Here is a 24656-nt window from a genome sequence, read left to right as displayed (position 1 = left end):
TCCACGTACCAGTTCCGTGACTTGTTTCAAGTGTGGGGAATCTGGCCACTATATGCGTGAGTGTCCCCACACCAACCCCAACCAATATGCTAAAGCTGTTGGCCGTGGCAAGCCGACAGGGAAAGTGTTCCACGCCAAGCCGGCCACCGCTACACGTGGCCATGTCAACTGTATCTCTGCCGAAGAAGCTCAAGAGGATCCCAACGTCGTTCTCAGTACGCTCCTTGTTAATTGCCACCCGACATCTGTTCTTTTCGATACAGGAGCCTCTCATTCATTTATATCCGAGAACTATGCTCGTTTGCATAACACCGTATTCTGTGACATGCCATCCACTATGGAAATTTCTACTCCTGGTTCTAGATGGCAGACCTCCAGGGTAAGTTATGGAAATGAAATCCAAGTCGACGGACTTGTTTTCCTTGCATCTTTGATAGCTCTCAATTTTTCAGATATTAATATCATTTTGGGTATGGACTGGATGTCAGCTCATCATGCCAAAATTGATTGCTTCTCTAGGACTGTTCAACTCACTCATCCTTCGGGGAAGATAGTCAATGTCTTGACCCGATTAGCCAAGCGACAATTATATTCTCTTAACGCCAGCCCTTTGCCAGACCTTGAGGACGTTCCGGTAGTCCGTGACTTCCCGGATGTCTTCCCAGAGGAATTGCCAAGTGTTCCACCTGACAGGGATGTTGAGTTCGTAATAGACCTCATCCCAGGAACCGTTCCGATTGCTAGAAGACCCTATAAGATGGCACCACTAGAACTAGCCGAGCTTAAGAAACAACTCGATGAGTCCTTGAAAAAGGGTTTCATCCGACCTAGTTCATCTCCGTGGGCTTGCCCCGTCCTATTCGTCAAGAAGAAGGATGGTACGGACCGGATGGTTGTAGATTATCGACCTGTCAATTTGGTCACAATCAAGAACAAATATCCGCTCCCCAGGATCAACGACCTGTATGATCAGCTCGCTGGATCCTCAGTCTTCTCCAAGATGGATTTGAGGTTGGGCTACCATCAAATCAAAATCAGAAATGGGGACATTCCTAAAACGGCCTTTGTTACTCGTTATGGCCAATACGAGTACACCGTCATGTCCTTCGGTTTAACCAACGCTCCAGCCACCTTTTCTCGGTTAATGAACTCAATCTTCATGGAGTATTTGGATAAATTCGTCGTGGTTTATCTCGATGATATACTCATCTACTCCAAGAACGAGGAGGAACATGCCGAACATCTAAGGCTAGTGTTGAAGAAACTTCGAGAGCATCGCCTTTATGCCAAATTTTCTAAATGTGAATTCTGGTTGCCGGAAGTGACCTATCCGGGTCATGTAATATCTGGTAAAGGTATTGCTGTTAACCCTGAGCGAGTTCAAGCCGTCCTTAATTGGACTCCACCTGAATCGGTCAAGCAAGTTCGGAGTTTTCTGGGCATAGCGAGCTATTGTCGTCGCTTTGTCGAGAACTTCTCCAAAGTTGCTAAACCTCTAACCGAACTCCTCAAGAAAGATAAAAAGTTCGAATGGACTCCACAATGCGAGCACAACTTTCAGGAACTGAAAAGACGCCTGACTTCTGCTCCCGTACTGGTACCGCCAGACTTCTCCAAGGACTTTGTTATCTACTGCGACGCCTCGCGACAAGGATTAGGTTGCATTCTCATGCAAGATCGACATGTAATTGCTTACGCTTCACGGCAATTGCATCCACATGAGGAGAATTATCCTACTCATGATCTAGAGCTTGTAGCCGTAGTCTATGCACTTAAGACCTGGCGACATTACCTCCTCGATAACCGTTGCGAAATATTCACTGATCACCAAAGTCTGAAGTACATTTTCACCCAACCGGATTTGAATCTCAGGCAAAGACGTTGGGTTGAGTTGATCACAGATTTCGACTTAGGAATAACTTACACCCCAGGGAAAGCCAACGTCATGGCTGATGCGCTAAGTCGTAAATCTTATTGTAACAACCTAATGTTACAACAAAGTCAACCGCTTCTCCATGAGGAATTTCGGAAGCTTAACCTTCACATTGTTCCTCAAGGTTTTCTTTCCACCTTGGTGGCGAAACCTACCCTTACGGACCAGATCGTCAAGGCACAGAAGGTAGATCCGGGAATCTCCCGCATCAAGAGAAACATCAAGAAAGGAATTGCGAATTGTTTCTCCATTAATGATCAAGGGGTCGTATACTTCGGGAATCGACTAGTGGTTCCCAAAGTGCAAAACCTGAGGCGATTGATCTTAAGGAGGCTCATGAATCTCCTCTCACCATTCATCCCGGTAGTACTAAGATGTATCAGGACCTACGCCAAAGGTTCTGGTGGACTAGGATGAAGAGAGAAATTGCTCAGTATATTGCTAATTGCGACGTCTGTCGTCGTGTAAAAGCAGAGCATCAACGGCCTGCTGGCACCCTTCAACCCTTAGCTATTCCTGAATGGAAATGGGATAAAATTGGTATGGATTTCATTACCGGTTTTCCCAGGACCAAGAGAGGGAATAATGCTATCTTCGTCGTTGTTGATCGTCTTTCCAAAGTAGCCCATTTCCTATCTGTTCGTGAGAGTATAACCGCTAGTCAATTGGCAGACTTATACATCTCCCGGATAGTGTCTCTCCATGGTGTTCCTTTGGAAATTAACTCGGATCGAGGAAGTATTTTCACCTCTCGATTTTGGGAAAGTTTCCAAAATGCTATGGGAACCCGTCTCTCCTTTAGCACCGCTTTCCACCCTCAGTCGAGTGGTCAAGTGGAACGCGTCAACCAGATTCTAGAAGACATGCTTCGAGCCTCTGTTATCTCATTCGGAATGGATTGGGAGAAGTGCCTTCCATTTGCCGAATTCGCTTACAACAACAGCTATCAATCTAGATTGGGTAAAGCCCCTTTTGAAGTTCTCTATGGACGACGATGTCGAACACCCCTTAACTGGTCAGAGACCGGGGAAAGACAATTCTTTGGCCCGGATATGATTCAGGAAGCAGAAGAGCAAGTTCGCATCGTTCGTGAAAAGTTGAAAACAGCCCAATCTCGTCAAAAGAGTCAATATGACCGAAAACATAAGGCTATGACTTTCGAGGTTGACGAGAAGGCTTATCTTCGGGTTACCCCTCTGAAGGGAACCCATCGTTTCGGTATCAAAGGCAAATTGGCTCCTCGTTACATTGGACCTTTTCGCATTCTCGCTAAACGAGGAGAAGTTGCCTACCAGTTGGAACTACCTCCGCACCTCTCCAGAGTCCACGATGTCTTCCACGTTTCTCAACTCAGGCGTTGCTTCTCGGATCCTATCCGTGGAGTGGACTACGAAACGCTTGATCTCCAAGATAATCTTACATATCGAGAGTACCCCATTCGTATCCTCGATCAGGCCGAGCGTACCACTCGACGTCATAATATCAAGTTTCTCAAAGTACAATGGTCGCACCATTCTGAGGATGAAGCAACTTGGGAAAGGGAGGATCGTCTTCGACTTGAGTATCCCGCCTTCTTTCCGGAGGAACCCAAATCTCGGGACGAGATTCTTTTGAGTGGGGGTGAGTTGTCACACCCTAGCTAGTCATGCATTAGAGTGTTGCATCATGTTTATTCTTTCACCAGAAACCTGAAATGGGGATGACAGAACCCCCAGTCCCCTCTGAAACCAACTAGGGTTTACTAAAAACTTTTTCAATGAACCTGAAATGCCCTTCTAAAATGCCCATCATTTTTGTCTTGGTTCAGAACCTCTGCCAAAAGTGATGCACATTTTCCTAGGCCATCTTAGGGTTTTTGAATTAAATCATAAATATTTGAATTTGGGCATTTAAAATTATATAAAATATTTAAATGCTCAAATATCTCCAAACTAAAATGTTTCATGTTGGAAATAATCCAACTATGGACCAGGAGTAGTTTGGTGATTTTAGGAGTTGCCTAAGTATTTTATTTAATTCAACAAAGTTGCAGAAGTATTAAAAAAACAGAAAACAGAAAGAAATGGAAAAACTTACCTGACGCCTGCTCCCGGCCCACCTGCCGGCCCAGCCCAGTGCCGCTCCAGCGAGCTGCTTGCCGGCCAGGCAGGCAGGCAGGTGCCCGACGGCGACCGCAGCGCGCGCCACGCACCTGCTCGCCGCCTCGCTGCTCCCCACGCCCGGTGACGTCGTGGATCAGCCTCCCTCGCTCCCCCGAACCCCCCAGACACCCCCTCCTCTCTCCAGCTCCTCCCCCTCGCGCTCCCCCGCCATGACCGACGCCACCATCGCCGTGCCTTCGTCGTAGCCGTGCTTCCCGCCGCCCGTGCGTCCTCTCATCGTGTCCAGGAGCTCCGCCGCTGTCCACTCCATCGAGCAAGCCGAGCCCCGAGCGCTCGCAACGCCCGAGTCCACCGCAACGACCTCGCCCGAACCGCCGTCGCCGGAGATCCCCTTCAACGCCGTCGTCGCTCCGGTCCATCTCCGGCCGCACCAAGGGCTTCGTCGCACTCACTGTGAGCTTAGCCATCTTTCCCCCTTCCTTTGCTTGCTCCCGAGCCGTGTAGCAACCTCCCGGAGCTCAACCGCACCCACCGCCGTGGAGCTCGTCACCGACGTGCTCCCGGTCACCCTCCAACCACTCCACGGTGTCCATCATACTCACCGTGTCACGTAACACCTAGCTAGCTACTCCCCGCGCCTCACTGACCCCTCTAGCGTCAAGTTCGTCTTCGGCCGAACCCCGGTGGCTGCCAAAGTCGTCGCCGGCGCCAACTCCGGCCACCCCGGCCCCAACGGACTCCACCAAGAGCTGCGGCTCGTCCTCAGCTCCACTCCGGTGGTCTCCGCGACCCATTTGGTGGCCGAAACAGCCAAAACCACTTCCGCCGCTGCGTCGGGCTCGCCGGCGGCTAAACGCCGGTGCAGCCGACCCGGGTTTGACCACGGGTGGGCCCTGGTTGACTCCCCTGAGTCAATGACAGGTGGGGCCCAGCCCTGTTAATTAAACAGGTTTAGTTTTAATTAAACTTTAATTAATCTAATCACACTGACACGCGGGACCCACTGTCAGGTTTGACCCGGACGTGTCCCGTTGACCTGCTGACGTCACACTGACGTCAGGCTGACGCAATAATTGATTTTCTGGAATTAATCTAATATAGGAAATTCCAGAATATAGTTTAAACTTTGAAAATTCATAACTTTTATTCTGTAACTCCAAATCAGACAAATTATATATGAAAAATGATCAGAAAAATCCAATCTATCCATCTGTACTATTTTCATGCATGATTAAACAAGTTAACCTGATGTTTAATACAGAACAAGGAAAAACACTTTAAAAGGCCATGTTTGAGTTTGAAATTTGAATCTTTGATTCAAATTGGTTCAAACCCTTCTGGTCTTAGTTGCATTATCCCAACACACTCATATTACTATGTTTCATGCATGCATCATATTGTTGCACATTGTTTGGTGATGGTTGTGTATCGGTGTTCTTTGCGGCAGGTTCTGCCTCCGAGGAGTATCGTGATTACCCTAACGAAGAACCGTATCAGTGCATCGAACCATCAGGCAAGCAACCAACCATTTGATCATATCGATACAATCCCATGTTCTCGCTCCTGCTCTCTTTTACTGCATTAAGACAACGCATTTCAAACTGTTGTGTGCTACGGTAGTTGAACCCACTTCCTCTGCATGACCTGTCATTGCCACAGTAACTAGATGAAACCCACTAGCATGTGTAGGAGTTGATTGAGCCATATGTATGTGTTGTTCCTACCTTGCTATGCCTGCTATGCTTAGAGTCGTGTTAGGTCTGGTTCATCTGGGTGATGGGCTAGAGTGAAATGATTATGTCGGTAATGAGAGTGGTGTGGTGAACACGATTTGGTAAAGGTATCGATGAGAGGCCATGTAGGAGTACATGGTGGGTTGTTTCATTGAAGCCGACCTTAAGCACTGAGATCTGTATATGTGTGATTTAAGAATCAGCTACTACCATGCATTGGGCCCAAAACCAATGGACCCTCTCGGCTTCTTATTCACCCTAGTTCTCCGTCCAGGAGTTGCAAGTAGTTTTTGGTGTTTGTAGCCTACTGGAGGCCGTGGACAGCGCTGACCGTAGGGGTGGGCTGTGATGCGGTAGGTACGTGGCCGGGTGTACCGAATACCCGTTAGGTATCTCGGGAACCCTGTTCACATCGTTCGGGGCCGTATGGGAAACCTCGGCCGGACTCCCTACGGATGGAACCTGGATAGGCGATAAACCTGGACTGGAGGCTTAGGTGATTAGGTAGGTCGTGGCCGACACCCACGTTGGGCTTCCGCTTGAAGGTTGCCGAGTACATGTCGGGTAAACGACGGTAAGTGGTGAGAGCGTGTATGAAGAAGTACACCCCTGCATGGTTATCATGATCTATTCGAATAGCCGCGTCCGCGGTAAAGGACTACTTGGTTGCCTATACAGTTCATAGACAAGTAAATGGAAACTACTAAAAGCCTCAAGATAAGTGTGAGTGCCGAGGATGGCTCTTCCGTAGGAAGACGGAGGTGGATCCTCGGTAGTGTATTGAATTGGTGAGTAGTGGACTCGTGTACGCAAAACCATTTCAAGTTGGAGTCTCGTAGGTTAGCCTAGCCAAGAGTCAGAGCTGGCTTGCTGCAACAACTCCACCAACCCTTCTTGATAATATGCATGTATGTAGGATCTGATGTAAGTCTTGCTGAGTACCTTTGTACTCATGTTGCTATAATTTACATTTTTACAGAAGACGCTGCAACCCCTTCTGATGGGTTCTACGTAGACGTTGACATCAATGAGTAGGCTAAGGCCCAGGTGGTGATCCTGAGCTTGTGAAGGACCTCGTAGTATAGCTAGGCTTTCCATGCAGACAAGTTACTTCCGCTGCTAGTTTGTATGACTGTATGACTTGAATGCTGGGTCGTGTGACCCGTACCTTTGTGTATGTTATGTATGGCTCTCTGAGCCTTAAATAAAGTACTTGTGTCGTAGAGTCATGTTGTGATGCCTTGTTGTATTTGCACATATCGAGCATATTGTGTGTATGATTGAAATGCTTGGTATGTGTGGGATCTGACTATCTAGTTGTTTATCTTTAGTAGCCTCTCTTACCGGGAAATGTCTCCTAGTGTTACCGCTGAGCCATGGTAGCTTGCTACTGCTCTGGAACACTTAGGCTGGCCGGCATGTGTCCTTCTTCGTTCCGGTGTCTGTCCCTTCGGGGAAATGTCACGCATTGAGTACCGGAGTCCTGTTAGCCCGCTACAGCCCGGTTTACCGGAGTCCTGCTAGCCCAGTGCTACAGCCCGGACCCACTTGCTGATGACTGACACGTTCGAAGCTGGGTCATGGATGCCTGTCCCTGTAAGTCTGTGCCACTTTGGGTTTACGACTAGTCATGTCAGCCCGGGCTCCTTATCATATGGATGCTAGCGACACTATCATATACGTGAGCCAAAAGGCGCAACCGGTCCCGGGCAAAGGTAAGGCGACACCCGTGGGGATACCGTGCGTGAGGCCGCAAAGTGATATGAGGTGTTACCGGCTAGATCGATGTGACATCGAGTCGGGGTCCTGACATCTAAGCCCTCTCTGATCTTAGAGGTAGGCCTCTATACATTGCATGAACTGCCTCTAATAAAAAATTGTCTAGCATCGTGTCTAACCTTAGAGGATGCCTCTAACAATGTAACAATCCATCTGGTTCCAATTGTCAGCCTTAGGAAGCATAAGAAAGTAGGAGTACAAGAGAAATAGTACTGATTGGACAAATGTGTTGCTAATCAATATTTTTTTAATTTCTACTAGGGCCCACCTTAGAGACTGGTTAGAGTCTATATACATTATGGTTTTTTCATTTCATAAGAGGTAAACCATGTGGGGCCTACCTTAGAGGCAAGGCTCTATACACTGGAGATGCCCTGTATGTATTACTTTTGATGTGTCCCGTCAACTCGCAGAATGAGGAAAAGCTTGCTTAGTATACCGTCTCCCCCGCCCATGGGCGCGGTGGCTCGCTGAGTCGCAGGACGAGGAGAAGCTTGCTTATGATGCCCGCGCCCGCTTCCTCGCCCACGCGCGCGGTGGCTCGCAGGACGAGGAGAAAATTTTACTACTTCCTCTGTTACTCCTCCTCCCTACCTTGGTTAGAGAGATTATCGTACTGTTTGAAATATATGTCTTTTAGTAGTAGGAGTAGTAGTACTACAGCAATGTCCTTGGAGTTCGTGGTGCAACAAGCTACCCTAGGCTATGTTACTACTCCCTCCTTTCCGGTTTATGGCTCAATTTCAAAATCTCTCCAACCAAGGTAGACGATGAATGGTGGAATTAATTTCGTAGTTTGCACAAGTAACTAGTACCCTCGTTTTTCTCAAGAAGTTATGTTTACCGATGCATTAATTACAACGAATGCATGCATGGAACTAAATTTTCATGAACTTCTACATGCATTGGTGAGTTTTCTCTTGATACTGCTTGCATCGGGTGATTTAATGCACCTCAAAATCCAAACGATTTTTTAGATGAGCCCTATAAACAGGAAAGGAGGGAGTAGTATGTAGTACTACCTCCATAGTGGGTACGTACTCCGTAAAATCAGATTTTCCCAAAACTAAGTCACTCAACCTTTATTTGCTTGTTTCCCTTCCTACCTTGTTGCCTCGAACAGACTATTCCAAACTCCCGTGCCTGCCACGCGTGAGAAGACCCGCCCTCGCCTTTTTCAGTCCGGGTTTGTATCGATGGATCGCGCAAAGCAGCAAAAACCAAGCCGTGTCTTGTACTCCCGCGTCGTACTAAAAGAGTAGAGATGCTCGCTTTCATGAATTATGTACTTCCTCTTGCCGACATGTGGGACATACAGCAACCGGGTCGACATGTCATGCACCCAATAACAGTGCAGAACAGCAAGGGGGACACACCCCAGTCGTAGCGCCCCAGTAGTAGTAATGAGCAATGAGACGTCAAATCACAATGTCACACCTTCCCAGACGGACGAAGCAACCATTGTTTCACACTTCGCTGAATCCGCTTCGTCATCATCTCCATCCTTCAAGAAAACCACGTATTGCTTCTGCCATTGTTCTGTCTCAAGAGGGACGCGCATCGCCTTGGTACATCATGACATGTGGGACCGCATGACAGGCCATGCTCCCCCGCACAACGCTCGGTAAAATCACCTCATTTTTACTACTTCCTCCATCTCGGTTTACAGGGCATGCACGTCGTTCTAGGTTGAGAATTTAACTAGTTATATAGTACTATGTGATGAAAAATATATGTTTAGAAACTACATCGGCTTAAGAATCCAATGATGTACTTTTTGTGACATAGTAACTCATATTTACTTAGTCAAATGGATGACCTAGAACTACATGCACGCCCTATAAACCGAGATGGAGGGAGTAGTATCTTTTTAGATCAATATAGTCGGGATTCACCAAGGAGCAAAACCAAGTCGTAGGCTGCTCCTGTCGTGTTGGCGTAGCAACTCAAGTAGGGTCAGTCCACACACGAAATGGTGACACACTTAACAGGACCCCCTTTGGCCGTCATGTGGCTCATCCACCGTCTTGTTCCACGTGTGATGCACCAAATTACAGTTCGGAGCAGCGGTTGGACTTGGAGGCACCCCGATCGTAGCACCGCAGTAGTAGTAAATAAGCAATGAGGGGTCAAATCACAAAGCCCCACCTTTCCCGCATTAAGCTGGACGGACGAAGCAACGATCATTTCACTCTAGGGCGCAAGAGCATAAAGAAAAGAGAAATCCAATGATGTGTGCGGCAGCTACCTAGGGCACCCTAGGGTAGGAGCCTCCACTACAAATCCGCTTCTCCCTCGTCCTCTTGAAGAAAACCGATGATGCATGTGGCGGATAGGGTTGTAGGAGTACTACGGTGTTCGGGGCCACGACTTAGTAAACGGGAGAGGGATTGAGTTCGAGTCGACGCCTTAACACGGGTGGCCCGCTTGGTTTTACAGAAACGAGGCAGCATTTTGGGTTGGGGACCAGTGGAGATATACGTTGTACAAAATATTGTGGACGTAGGTTCGACCGAAAGGCAATGACGCATGGGCCCCGCATTTTGATATACCTGCAGCCACGTGAAATTTGCTACTCAAAATAATGCATAAAAGTTCCTCCAAAAACAACTATCTCTACTCCTAATGAACGAGTAGGTTGAATAGTACCCACCATTTTTAACCGTTTTTTCCGTCTCCTCCCCACCCCACCTCGGACCGAGATCCAGTGCCTTGCTGTGGCCAAGGCACAGCGTATCTTGCCCCCTCTCATCCACCGTTGGAATTGATCCAGCGGCCAGCAGCAGTTCACAGCCAATCAACAAAAACAGGGGAAAATTCTCGAGCGGGACAGGGGAAACGGCGCGCGGGCTGGGAGAAAACTGCGCGGGCAGGCCGTCCCTGCCGCTCGCCAGCCCCGCCGCCGCCGCATCTCGCCCACCCCCCGCCGCCGCATATCGCCCACCCCGCCGCCGCATCTCGCCAGCCACCACCGGATCTCGCCCCCCTTATCGCCGCTCGCCAGCGGCCGCTGCATCTCGCCCACCCCGCCGCCACCGCTGTTCGCCCGCCCCGCTGCTGGAAAGGGAGTGGATCGAGCTCCGGCGGCTGCCGCTGAAGAAAACGGCGCCGACAGGTTCCTCCTTCGCCACTACGGGCTACTCCACCCCACCCCTCCGACGGCTCCCTCCGCCCCCTGCGACCCCTCCTCGAGCAGTGTCCATTAAGCAAGCTCCAGGCCGACTCCAGCAGGTAGCCACTTTGCTATTTAGCATTTTTTTAATGTGCTCAGGCAAATTGAGTGACATATGTACTGTCCTATTTATAGAATTGTTGTTGATTGGGCTTGCGGTGCTATGCAATTTGGCAAGACTTGAGTGCTGTTAGTGTTGTGCATTTGCAAGTGTTGTGCAATGGGAGAAATTGGTAAGGGAATACCTCAAGTTGGTATGAGGTTCAGAAATGCAGATGAAGCTTGGGTGTTTTGGGTTGCATATGGGGGCCGTGCAGGGTTTGATGTGAGGAAGAGAAACAAAAATGTAAGCAAGTGTGACGGTGAAGTGACTTCATGCAGATTTGTTTGTTCAAACGAGGGTATTCGAAAGAAAGGGATGACATTGGATCATGTGCCAAAGCGTATTAGAGCTGAAACAAGAACAGATTGCAAAGCTCGGATGACTATAACATTGGATCGAGTGGCAAAAAATTATGAAGTCACCGATATTGTGCTAGAACACAATCATTACCTTCAATTGCCACAAACTTGTCACTTGATGGCATCACAAAGGAAGATTACCGAAGTACAAGCTTTTGAAATAGAAGCCGCTGATGATTCTGGAATCATGCCAAAAGCTGCACATGAGCTTGCTTGTCGTCAAGTTGGTGGACCACTTAACCTCGGTTACACTTGTGTTGACCAAAAGAATCATTTGCGAAGCAAGCGGCAGAGAGAGTCGGCTTTTGGACAGGCCGGTAGTATGTTGAAGTACTTCCATGACAAAATCATTGAGAACCCATCTTTCCAATATGCTTTGCAGTTGGACTGTGAGGAGCATATAAGCAACATATTCTGGGCTCATGCTAAAATGGTTCTTGACTATGCACACTTTGGCGATGTTGTCACATTCGATACTACTTTTGGCACAAACAAAGAATATAGGCCATTTGGTGTTTTTCTTGGACTCAATCAGTTTAGAGAAACCACCATTTTTGGTGCTGCATTGCTATTTGATGAAACATGTGAATCATTTACATGGCTTTTTGAGACCTTTCTAGCTGCACATAATGGGAGGCAGCCTAGAACTATTTATACGGATCAAGATGCATCAATGGGGAAAGCTATAGGGAAAGTCTTCACAGAATCCTACCATGGATTGTGCACTTTTCATATAATGCAAAATGCTGTCAAGCATTTATCTCCATTGAAGAGTGAAGGAAAAGATGAAGGGAAAGAGAAAGGTGAACGGGCAGAAAAAGATGATGGGAAAGATGAAGATGAAGATGAGGAGTCTCATATTCTCACTGATTTTAGTGAATGTATGTATGACTATGAGGACAAAACAGAATTTCAAGAAGCATTTGACAATTTGAGGCATAAAGTGCATAAGCAAACTTGGTTAGATAGTATCTACAAGTTGAAAGAAAAATGGGCTGAATGTTATATGAGAGATGTGTTTAGTTTGGGAGTGAGAAGTACACAACTTAGTGAGAGCTTCAACAATTCATTGAAAAACCATTTGAAATCAGATTTTCATATTGTTCGGTTCTTGATGCATTTTGAGAGGACAGTGGAAGTAAAACAAAGAACGGAATTGCAATCTGAATTTGATGCAAGGAAGAAGTTGCCAAGAATCAAGATGCACACACCTATGTTGGTGCTAGCAAGCAAAGAGTACACTCCAATTATTTTTGAAGCTTTTCAAAGCGAATATGAAAGATCGATGACTGCATGCACTAGAGCATTGGATGGACATAACAAGTTTGCAGTTGCTATTGGGAGTTTGCATGGTGATTTAAAATTTGAGGAGGAGCGCATAGTGATTGGTGATCCTCTAACCCAAACAGTTTCATGTAGTTGTGGAATGTTCAATAGGACGACAATATTGTGTGGACATGGTCTCAAAGTGCTTGATTTGATGAATATAAAAGTATTGCTAGCATATTATATCTTAAAGAGATGGACTAGAGAAGCACGCAATGGAAGCATACAAGATAGACAAGGAAGGAACGTGATAGAAAACCCAAAGTTGGAAGCCCAACTTCGGTACAAGGATTTGTCTCACAAATTTCACACTTTGGCATACAAAATAGCCTACTCTCTAGAATGTTGTTTGATGTTAGAAAATGCACTTGATTGCATTGGTCCACAACTAGAGGATAAACTCAATGCAACTACCAATGCGCCGAATAAGCCATGCAATGACAAAGAAAATGTTGACCCAAATATGCAACAAACAAATGAGGTTTTTAGTGCTGCAAAGCTCAAGAAAAAAGAGGTTCAATCAAAAAGATTGAGGAGAAGACAAACTTGGCTTGATAAGTTACTCAAAAGGAAGCGCAAGGCAACTAAAGTTGCTCCATCCAAAAACCAAACAGAAAAGGTATGTACCAATATGTACATGATGAGTTGTTACCGTTCATTCCTAAACTTACTAGAAGTTTATTGCAGCAACACAAGAAACATGATGGTGCAGATCCTCAAGTAGGAGTGGAGAAGGATGGGCGTGATAAAGGTGCAAATATGGAGTTTCAAGAGTGGAACAAGATAATGAGTTACATGCAGCTCTTGACAACTACCCGTTATGATGAAAATCTGTTCTAGCATGTACAAGCTTGTTAGATAGTATTTTGGGCGGTGTTGACTGTATTTTGGACAGGGTTGACTATAGTATTTTGGACTTGTGGGCTAACTATAGTCTTTTGTGGCCTGCGTGTAAAAGGGCCAACTCTACGTACTTGAATGATTATGTAAGAACAAATTTCAATGTCAAGTGCTTTAAAAATTAGTTTGTTCAGACCTGCAAAAGAATCTGTATTGTGTTCAACTTTCTGCTGTTGTGTTGTGCTAAAACTTCTAGTAAGTTTAGGAAGTTGTATCTGTATTGAAGTGTTGGGACGTACTCCTTTTTGTATTGAAGTGTTGAGACGTACTCCTTTTTTGTTGAAATTTGCTAAACTGAACTGTACTGTATTATGTTAACTGAACCAATGCTTTGCTCTATTCTCTATCTCAAGAAACTGCACTCTGTTTTCTATTGTTTTGTCCACTCATTCAGTTTTTTTTGGCTGTGAACTGCTGCTGGCCGCTGGATCAATTCCAACGGTGGATGAGAGGGGGCAAGGTACGCTGTGCCTTGGCCACAGCAAGGCACTGGATCTCGAGAGAATTCCTTATTTGACCCTTTCTTAAAATTTGGTTCCCTTTTTGGCCCTAGTAAAAAATTCTTCCAATTTTGACAATCAAACTTTATTTTGTTCCCTCTATGACATTTCCGTCAGTTTTGACAACTGACACCGTTAAATACAACATGAAAAGTCCATTTTACCCCTGACCTATTTAGTGACCAAAATTATGAACCAGAAGTCAAAAGTAATGGTGACAGTAGCGCGTGGACAGAATGCGTCAGAGCAGTGGAGTTGCAACAGTACAGAGAAACTCGTATTACTAAGAACCAGTGCACAAACATATATGAGCAGTACACAGGCACAACAATCTGGCGGTTACCCTCTTCACGCACAGCACACAAAAAAGATTCATCCAATTTCTCTCTTTGCACACAACGCCCACACCAAATCACGCACACACAGCAAGCACACTCAACCATGGAAAGCACGCACCCACAGAAGAGATCCAACTCAATTTCTCTCTTTGCACACAACGCGCGTCATGTGGGAAGCTGGTCAAGCACCACTTGGGCAGGGCACCACGGCCGGGGGAAGCTTGTTCGGCAAGGCGGGCGCGCACGACGTGGTCGTCCAGCCGGCAGCGGGAGAAGGCCAGCAACAGCCGCTCCTGGTCACCGCTATGCTCCTGCCACCAACGGACCTTGGGCGCTGCGACTTGCCCTGCACAACGCCGTCTCGCCCGTCCTTCACTGCTTGGCGCCCTCCGCCTCCCCACCATGGCCGCCCTCCACCGCGCCATCCGTAGCAGCGTCCGCAGTGCCCTCCTCCATGCCTCGCGCCGCTGCTGTGTGCCTCGCGTCGTGCGGTAGGGTTAGAGCTCGGATAGAAGGAAGGAGAATCGGGAGCAGTGAATCGGCAGAGGATGTCTACGGTTCGGTCAAAATATTTTTTTTCAGCGTGCTAAAGCAGGGGTAAATAAGACTTTTCAAGTTACATTTGACGGTGTTAACAGCAAAAAGTGACAGAAGTGTCATGGAAGGAATAAAATGAATTTGTGGTGACAAAAAGGGAAAAATAAATTTTCTAGGGCCAAATAAGGAACCAGATTTTAAGAAAGGGGCCAAATAAGGAATTCTCTCCTGGATCTCGGTCCACCCCACCTCACCCCACCCCACCCTGCAAAAAAAAAAAAGCCTCTCAGATCCCATCCCCGATCTCCAGCCTCTCTGATCCCATCCACGGGCCTGCTTTCATTGGGGCCCTGGCCGTCACCACGATCCCACCCCGTGTGACCGCCGATCTGGTGCTGATGCCGCAGAAGAAGCGCCCCCGCCGTAGGAGGTCTCCTCACGAAGGCTCCTCCCGCCGGCGCTGTGGTGAAGATGGCGCATCGTTGTCTGGATCCCTTGTCGAATCGGATGGGAGCAGCAGCAGCAGCACGACTTCCGGCGCACCGTTATCGGAATCCCTCGACCAGCCATCGGACACCCGGTCGTCTAGCAAGTACGAGTCCAGGTACCATGAGATCCTCGCCTCGTCTCTTGCCATGCTGCCTCTACCAGCCGCCACGAACGAGGAAGGCCTAGATATCCATTCTGATGAAACTGTCGAAGCCCTCGTTCATCCTTCTTTCTATGATGACCAGCTGCGGGCTGCTCTCGTAGAATACCAAGTCCACAAGTTCATGGGCGGACGAGACGTCAAAGGATGAGGTGGAGATTCTCGAGAATTTGATTCGTCCTCCTCACTGATGGATGATATCCCCGAGGAGGAATTCCAGGCAGACGATGCACGGCTCAGGTCTCACATAGTACATGAAGTTGACACCGAGGATATTAATTGGATGAAGAGGAGGCGGACAGGCTCAGTCACAAGTACGTACGATATCGCCTCAAAGCTTGGTTAGTCTGTCTCATCTTCAATTCAATCCAATGCTCCTCCTGCATGCCTGTCAATGTCAACCTAATTAATCTATCTAATGTCATATATATACCTTACTCATCTCTGTCCTTTTGTCTGTGTACGTAGTTGCTGAAAGGAGTGCCTATTGACGATGTTGCATTCGACTCCGAGTACCCTCCAGAGCTTGCCTTGGACAGCCACCGTCTTTACCAGAGAGATGAAGCCGACTTGGAATTCTCTTCAGTGGATAGGTGCTCTTTCGTTGTCGCCGCTGCTGGCCGAGGGGAGATGCCACCGCCGCCCTTGGCGCCGTATTCCATTGACGCCTTCTTCCGGAACGCCGCAGAGAAGAAGGCCGCCGGGGCGCAGCAGCAGCAGCCCTCGGTGCCGGCCACCGCGACGGTTGCCGCCGCGGACTCCCTCCTCACCAATCTGTTCGGGCGTCTTGGCCGTCAAGGCGGCCTATGCGCAGCTGCAGCTCGCGCAGTTCCCCTATGATGCGGAGGCCATTTAGTCCGTGGACGCCGCCGTGATCGCGGAGCTCACCAGGCTGTCCGACACCAAGCGGAGGTTCCTCAAGGATCCCGCAGGTGCGACCAGGAACACCGCGGCTGCGGGCAACACCGCCCTCTCCAAGCATGCCGAGGAGCAGCGGCATCTGCTCAAGACGTACCAGATCACGGCGCGCAAGCTGGAGGCGGAGCTCCGTGCGAAGGATGCGGATCTCGACCGCGCCAAGGGCTCCCTCGATGCGGATAACATAAGCTCTTTTTTTTTTCTTTTGTGTTTGAATCAGATTTTGTGGTTGATCTTGGTCTTGTTCTATATGCAGGGTACACTCAATGTTTCACGTTTGGTGAAAGAAAAGAGTCTGCTTTGTTGATTTTGGGCAAGATTGTATGATCTGCCATGTATTAGTAGATCAGTTGCTTCTCTTTGTAGGGGGCGATTAGTGATCCAATCTAATTTATTTCATCTATGCCTAACTCGGTTCGATCAAATTTTGCCATATAGTAGGCTTATGAATGTATTTTAGTTTCTTTCAGCTGAATATATATTAATCCTGTTTTCCTGGCATTTTATCTTTCAAGATGAAGGAGTGGAGGCACTCATGCGGAGCTGTTCAAGGTTCAAGGAGATACACCCGATTGAACAAGGTTAGATTAAAGTTTTTAGTGGTTGGCTATCCATTGGTAATAGTGCAACCTTGATTTTTTGTGGTTCATTTTAGCTATCTATCAGTGACAGTACACCCTTGATTTTTACAGGGACAATGATGTTTAATGAACACTTTATTTTTTACTAACAGGTTGTAGCAGAAACTTTTAGAGGCCCTGAATTGTGACCACTGGTTTAATTTAGTTGCTATACCTGCTGATGTGGGTACCCATCTGTTAACCTTGTATGCAAGTTCTACCTACAGTTTTCCTATTAATCTTCATCATTAAAATTTGTTCTCTGCTTTCTCTACTAACAGGTTGCGGCAGAAACTCAAGTCCAACAATATTCTTAGAGGCTTGTGAGTTGTTGGGCGTGAAGCGTGAAGATATTGTGCTCAGTCTAAGATGACCAATCGGTTAGAGTATTCTCACTATTTGCATGCTCAGTTGTAAATCCCAGTATGAAATCTTGCACACAACTTCTTTGTGCTTCAAATGGTCCAGTGCTCACCTCCTCCTTTTATTGGTTTGAGTATTCAAGCTATGCATCTAGCTGATTGGTGATTCTGATTTTGTTTTAAACTTTGTATGTGTTACCTACAGTAGCAGTGCATAATTAGTGACAAATCAAATGTTGAATCAGGGTCCTTTGTTGATGACTTGGGATCATCATTTATTCCGAAATGAGCTGAATATGGTTGCCTCCCTCCGTCCCATGAGGAAGTTAGTTCAATGCGTTAATCCCCGTTCTTACATGTGTGGTTAGCTTTGTTCTATACTTCTATTCTTACTTGGATTTTTTGTTGTATAATTTGGTGGCTGCTTACATTTGTATGAGAAGAAGCTCTCCTCGAGGGCAAGATCAGGAACATGATGGAGACAGTAAGTGCATTGAAGTGAGTCTTGCAGTCCATAGTGGATGGCCAGTGTAGCATGCCATCCAAAGCTGTCATCTGATGAAGGTAACTGAACCCATCCAAGCTCCATGTTCTCTCGGTTAGATGACGATGGGGGCACAATTTTCTCAAATGCAAGAAGATGAAAGCAGTCTGGCACGTACAGGGGCTTACTATCACATTCTCTTTGCAGTCGGTTTGGTTATGGGAAGCATCTTTGTCAACCGCTATTCATGTGCAGAATTAATTGATTTGTTCATCATGGAGATAGTTTTACTGGAAGGCTGTTGGCTTCCCCACAGGTGCTATACCTCACAATTGTTTATCGTATCATTCTCTGAGTTATTTATCTTTATTTGCATGCTCAGTTGTAAATCCCAGTATGCAATCTTGCACACAAATTCTTTGTGCTTTAAATGGTCCACTGCTCACCTCCTTCTTTTATTGGTTTGAGTATTCAAGCTATGCATCTAGCTGATGGGTGATTCTGATTTTGTTTTAAACTTTGTATGTGTTACTTATAGTAGCAGAGCATAATTAGTGACAAATCAAATGTTGAATCAGGGACCTTTGTTGATGACTTTGGATCATCATTTATTCCGAAATGAGCTGAATATGGTTGCCTCCCTCCATTCCATGAGAAAGTTAGTTCAATGCGTTAATCCCTATTCCTTGCATGTGTGGTTAGCTTTGTTCTATTCTTACATTGATGGAGACAGTAAGTACATAGATGTTATCACTACTGCAAATCTCAAACATGTTTTGGCTTATTCAAAGATCACACGTATTTCTTTCCCCAACATCTATTCCTATTGCTCCATTGACCTGATTTTGAGTATTTCCAGGTTAGAAAGTGATGTTTCCAAACAATTTAGGATCAATGGAAGAAAATATCCAATGTGCCAGGTTATGCGCAACTCAACATTTGACCTTTGTTATTTGTAGGAGCATCTCATCTTGAATACTGTTTCTTAGAGCATTGTTCTCTAGCCCTTATTTGCTTAACTTACTACAATGTGCTCCTAAGACACAAATTATTCTTGTATGTGTGTACACTTACTTAGACACACTCCCCTACCTGAACCCTCAATTCATGTTGCATCTTCTGAATTCTTGTTTCTCTATTGGTATTTTTTGAGAAGTATTTTTTCGGCAAATGTTAACGACAGTTGATATCTAAGGTAAAAGTCTAGGAAGTTTTATGTAATATGACATATATATCGACAAAATGTATAGTAGTTGTTGACACCAGATTTTGGCACGGTCAAGAACATGTTTAATATGACCTCAAATGGAGAAGTGATCTTCATGAAAGATTTTCGTATTGTTGATATGAACATCTTTGAAGTTTGGATCATCGCCGTCCGATTTCATCTCGAAGGCCGAAACTATGCTCAAAGTACTAAGATCTTATATTCAGAGTATAGTTTGGCCGATTAAGCCCTGAAGATGACCACAAATAGAAAAATGAGCTACACGGATTGTCTTCGTCTTGTCGAAACGATCGATTTTGATATAAAAATCGTTCAAATCCGAGTTCGTATGCAAAAGTTAGAGCAATTGGAGTGCAGCCCTGTCATGAGGCGAAATATGGCGCGCCCCATCAGACGCCATGTCTAATTGGTAGCGGAAGTAAACAAATTTTTTGCGTGAGCTATTTGACCCTCAAGATGACCTCTGATCAAAAAACGTTCAACATGAAAGTTGTTTGTATCGTCGAAACGGTTAAGATTGCTTTTGGACTCGTTTCCATCCGATGTCGTTTACCATCGCAAAAAAGACCCGCAAGGTGCAGTCAGTTTAAATCGAACAGTTTTGGAAAGTTCGGATAAGACCAATCCGAATTTAACTAGGGAACAGTTTTGAAAAGTTCGGATAAGACCAATCCGAATTTGACTAGGGTTTTGGACGTGAATTCAAGCCTTTTCCTTCCACGGGAAGTCCAGCCGCCTCTTATATACCTAAGGGATGACGGCCGATTGAACAACACACAATCGATCAAATCATATACCACTTTTTATCTTTTATCTTTTCTCCTTAACCCTAGTTCTTCTTCTTCCTCGTTCTTCGTTCGTTTTTTTATTGCAGGGCGGCGAACCTCGAGGCTCTAGGGGCGGTCAGGCCGACCTAGGGCAGCCCATAGCCGCCGCGCGCCCTGACGGGGTCCCTCCCGGGCGTGTGGGGTTTCGTGTCTTCAAAAGCGCTCGCCTGATTGCCTGCGTACCGCGCTTCCGGACGGGTCTCCTTCGATGTGAGCTGCGGTGCATCACCCTCGGCATTGGAGGTACACGGTGACGTGTTCGTGTGTGAACACACTTTTTAGCGACTCTGCTGGGGACGAAGAACGGTCTCCGGCCTATTCTTACTACGAAAGGATCGTCATCTAGGGTTTGCAATCTACAAAGGTAATATGAATACCTAATTCCCTACTGTAGATGCAAATAATTCATATGGTGTTACTAGATTGTTCATTGAGTATACTCTATCGGTTAACTCTAGTTTTTTCAATAATGCATCTAATTACGTGCAAGGGCCGATTCAAAGTAATTTGCATGCTTTAAGTTCTTATGATACTAGTAACCTACACCATATGTATCCTAACTCTCATGCATCGGCAACCCCGCAAATTGTTATGCCGATGAACAACATGGTGAGTTCAGTTAATAAATTTGAAACACCTCATGTTAGAATCTCCAATGCCATGCAAAAAAGTGTTTCACCCTTTTATTCATCGGCAAGTAATGTGCAATATACTAATCCAACCATGCCGATAAACGAGAGAATTGGCCATGCTGCTACTAGTTATTCGGCCAGTTACTCTCAAACGTCATGTGCTACACCTCATGTTAGTAATTGCTCGTCACCATACACATCTGTAGATGCTCATAATTCGACTTCACACCTTCCTGGTTATAGCCGAATGAATGTAAATTTTACAGGAGCGGTTGTGCCTAATATTGTACAAGATGAGGTAGTGGTGGCTGCATTGAAGAGTTTAGCCCAAAATAAGAGAATTAGTGCTCTTTGCCTTGAATAACATGAAAATGGGTTATTTCCTGATTACGCCGCAATAAAAGCTAGAGTTTTGCAAGAAGATGAATCTTTGCCAATTGATAAAATTGGCAAGCAAAAGGATGGTCTTACAACAATGCATATGCCTTCACCTAGCACTACATCATATTATACACCCCCTACACAATTACAAAATTTCGGCAACACCCGTGTGTCATTGCCGAAAGAATCTAAAAGCATTGGGGGCAATCATATCCGGAGTGGGCTGAAATTGAGAAAAAGCTTAAAGCTAATTTTGCCGCTCGCCGTCAGAAACAAATAGAAAAAGAATTGGCTCAGATAAAAGAAGCATTGCCAATTGGTAGTATCAATGAAAAGAAGGATGATTCGGAACATGAAAGTGCTTCGGTTGAAAAATCGGAATCAAGTAGTATATATTCTGAATCCATCAAATCCAACGAGGCAAGCATTATTGAGAAAGGGCATGGCAAGCATAGGAAAACAACGGTGCTTGATTTTTCTGAAGTTAATGGAACCTACTTTCTGTCCTATGAGTTCCGTGCCGTAGAAATTGACAAGCTTCAAGGACAAGAACAAGTAGCCGAACAAAGTTCGGCCGACAAAAATCTTCAAAGCAATGATGCACGGATTCAAGAAAAAGATGATGACAAGGTGTTGGGGAGCCATCCAAAGACGGAGCAAGATGTTCTTGAAATGGCACCACCATCATGTTCTCCCAACATATTTGAAGAGGTATGCATAGCGAGTAATTTACCTATTTTCAGATTTGGTCGCAACTTCATTATTGATGCATCTATAAGAAATATTCTCATAAGTAATTTTGAAAGACCAATGAAGAAGGGTAATTTACTTGTTAGCAATAAAATTGTTATGGAACATATCGGTCAAACCATTGCGCCATTTATAAAGACCGATAATGACTTATTGTTACAGCCAAAGCTTTCCCCGTTGCTTTATCTAAAGTTCATATCTAGTTGGATAGCTTTGCTTATTTCGTACTTGGCTTGCACTTGGTCTCAACTGAGACATGTATGTTCTAAATATCTTCGTTTCAGAAATTTAAAGTCAAGGTTAAATTCTATTGAGAAAACCGATGCTAATACAATATCTTATCCAAAGACATCAGAGATAGAGTGGAAAACACAATGCATAGCTGAATGGGGAGATTCCAAATCTGAACCATTCGTTTGCTTATCTCCAAAGCCGTTGAAACAGCAAGATCGGCTAGAAAACAAGAAGTATACCTTCAATTCAAGCATGTGTGATCAAATATTTGATTTGTTGCTAAAAAATAATTACATTACAATTCTCGATCACCATGTTAAGCCATCAATCCAAGGACGAATGTATTGTAAGTTGCATAATTCGTCCAAACATAATTTTGAGGATTGCAACATGTTTCGGCAAATAGTTAAATCGGCCATTGAAAAAGGACGATTGAAGTTTGTTGAAACACTAAGAGATGACCAGTCTATTCCGATTGGTCCTGATGGTAAAAAGTTTTTGCATCGGCTACTTCAAGCCGATACATTTAAAGAGAAGGTAAAAATTACAGGTGATGGGATCAAGCTTTCAAGTAAAGAAGTTGTTGAAGAGCATAATGAACATAATCTTGAGGGTGACAATTCCATCGAAGCTACAATGGAGATACCAAGTACTGGGGGGCAGCAAGCAAATCCAAAGATCGGTGCAAGCACAACCAAAGAAAACAAAGGCCAGCGTAAGCACAAAGGTAAAAAGCCGAAAGTCACTTTCGCACAACTATTGGAAAAATATCAAAAGAAGAGTGAAGAGAAGAATGCTTATCGGTCAAATCATGCAAAGAAACCAAGATCACCCCCAAGGTGCAAATATGAGGATTGGTATTGGCAAAGTGATAATTTTAATGCAACATATTCATATCCTTATTTTGGGCCGTTAATGCCAATGCCGTGGATGCCTCCCGATGCTCATATAGATACATTTACATCATGGGACATGTATGATACAAGGGCACATTCTACATCTTATTCTAGACCATCTCACCAATACTATGCAGCTCAAAGAAGATCAACATTTGAACAATCACGCGTCAAAGACCGTTTCAATCATAAGGAATCGGTCTAGAGCTCAAGGAAGAAGAAAGAGGTGGTCAAGCAGGTTTACCGCATTAAAAGAGATGGTCGTAAGAGTGCAATTTCAGATTTGATCTCAAATGAAAAAGAGCCAATTAAAGTGTTGACATTGGCTACTAAAGGCAATGAGACAAAGCAACCAATTATTGAGAGTCGAAGTGCCAAATCTGAAGAAAAGAATTTGAGAGTGCACAAGGCCCAAAAAGAGTTGCCATTGGTTGAAACAAAATCACAGTCGAGGTGCTCACTCGGCTTATCGTATTGGCAAAAGGAGTTACGAAAGCTTAGTGCACAAGAACTTGAAGAAAAGGAACATGGCATGAGTTCCCAAAGGGAGTACTCAAAATAAGAATTATGTGCAAGTTTCCATTACAAGGAGTGCGGCAAAGGTGAAGAAGGAAAATAGTGAAAACTATGAAGGACCAAGCCAAAGGTTTCAACATCTTCGGTCTACACATTATCCATATTCTTCAACTATGCCATTAACGCCTATGCCATGGAATTCGTCGTCAGGTATGATTGGTAATCCTCAATGGGCTTATTTTAATCCATGGATGCAATATAATTTCTTACATCATGAAAGGGTATTACCAAATCACTATAAATTTGATTAGCTACAAGTTTGTTGCTGATCCAAATGGCCGAAATACTTGATTTGTCATTTCATTCGTTTATTTCGGCTATATGTACTTTGAATAAAGTTTACATGGTAATGGCTGATATTTATCTATCGTCCTAAGATTATGTTAATGCATGGCCGGTGTAGTATCCTAACATCGTCCTCAGTTCAATAGGAGACCAAAACAAGCCTCATACCACTTAAAATATTTTTACACAATAATAAAAGCCGAATATGAAAGTTTATTCGGTTTGGAGCTTTTGGTTGCCATAGGTGCTATACATATTGAGGCTTTCGGTGATTCGTTATGAGTAGTGCAACAAATATCCAAGGGTTATGAATGTTTTGACGAATCACTTGTAGTTTATCTTGAGATATGCCTAGATGCAAAATTTACTTTGGGTTGCTTTAAAATTGTTCATATATCTAGACATGACAATTTGAAAGAGTTGGCACAGCAAGCATCCGGCTACTATGTTAACCATGGTGTATTGTATTTCTATCAATAGCCGATGCTAGGTTTTGTCAACATAGGTAAGGCCGAACCGAAGCCCACCGCTTCGGCCACTAATGAAACTTTTATGCAGGCGAAGTAAGGGTTGGAGGAAGTTCATTTTTAATTATCTGCAAAATCCTAGCGAAAGGGGGAACAATATGGTTCGGAGGATGGTTTTGATCCATGGAACCTTATCACCGGATTGTTATTGAAGTTGGGAAAGTTTCACCCAAATTTGCATCGAAATATTCACACAAGCAATGGCCGATATAAATTTATCGTCCTAAGCATATGCAAAATGGCCGATGGAGTGTTGACATCGTCCTTAGAGCAAGCTATGTGCAAGTTATTTTTGGGCACACAAGCTTTGCCGAAAAACAGGGGGGCATGTGTTGACACCAGATTTTGGCATGGTCAAGAACATGTTTAAAATGGCCTCAAATGGAGAAGTGATCTTCATGAAAGATTTCCGTATTGTTGATATGAACATTTTTGAAGTTTGGATCATCGCCGTCCGATTTCATCTCGAAGACCGAAACTATGCTCAAAGTACTAAGATCTTATA

At 45.1% G+C, this 24656-nt stretch overlaps 1 long non-coding RNA gene and 1 pseudogene across 1 annotated transcript; one reads left to right on the top strand and one right to left on the bottom strand.

Moving 5' to 3' along the window:
- Positions 1–16013: 16013 nt before the first annotated feature.
- On the bottom strand, positions 16014–17164 carry LOC119338916 (annotated as a pseudogene).
- A 498-nt stretch (positions 17165–17662) lies between these two features.
- Positions 17663–19080, top strand: LOC119337290. Its single transcript, XR_005163151.1, has 2 exons — positions 17663–17895; positions 18023–19080. It is a non-coding gene; the product is annotated as an uncharacterized LOC119337290 (long non-coding RNA).
- The last annotated feature ends 5576 nt before the right edge of the window (positions 19081–24656 follow it).

This window comes from Triticum dicoccoides, chromosome 7B (assembly GCF_002162155.2).
Source record: "Triticum dicoccoides isolate Atlit2015 ecotype Zavitan chromosome 7B, WEW_v2.0, whole genome shotgun sequence".
Taxonomy (NCBI): domain Eukaryota; kingdom Viridiplantae; phylum Streptophyta; class Magnoliopsida; order Poales; family Poaceae; genus Triticum; species Triticum dicoccoides.
The sequence above is the reverse complement of the archived record's forward strand: the minus strand, read 5'-3'. Positions and strand labels throughout refer to the sequence as shown.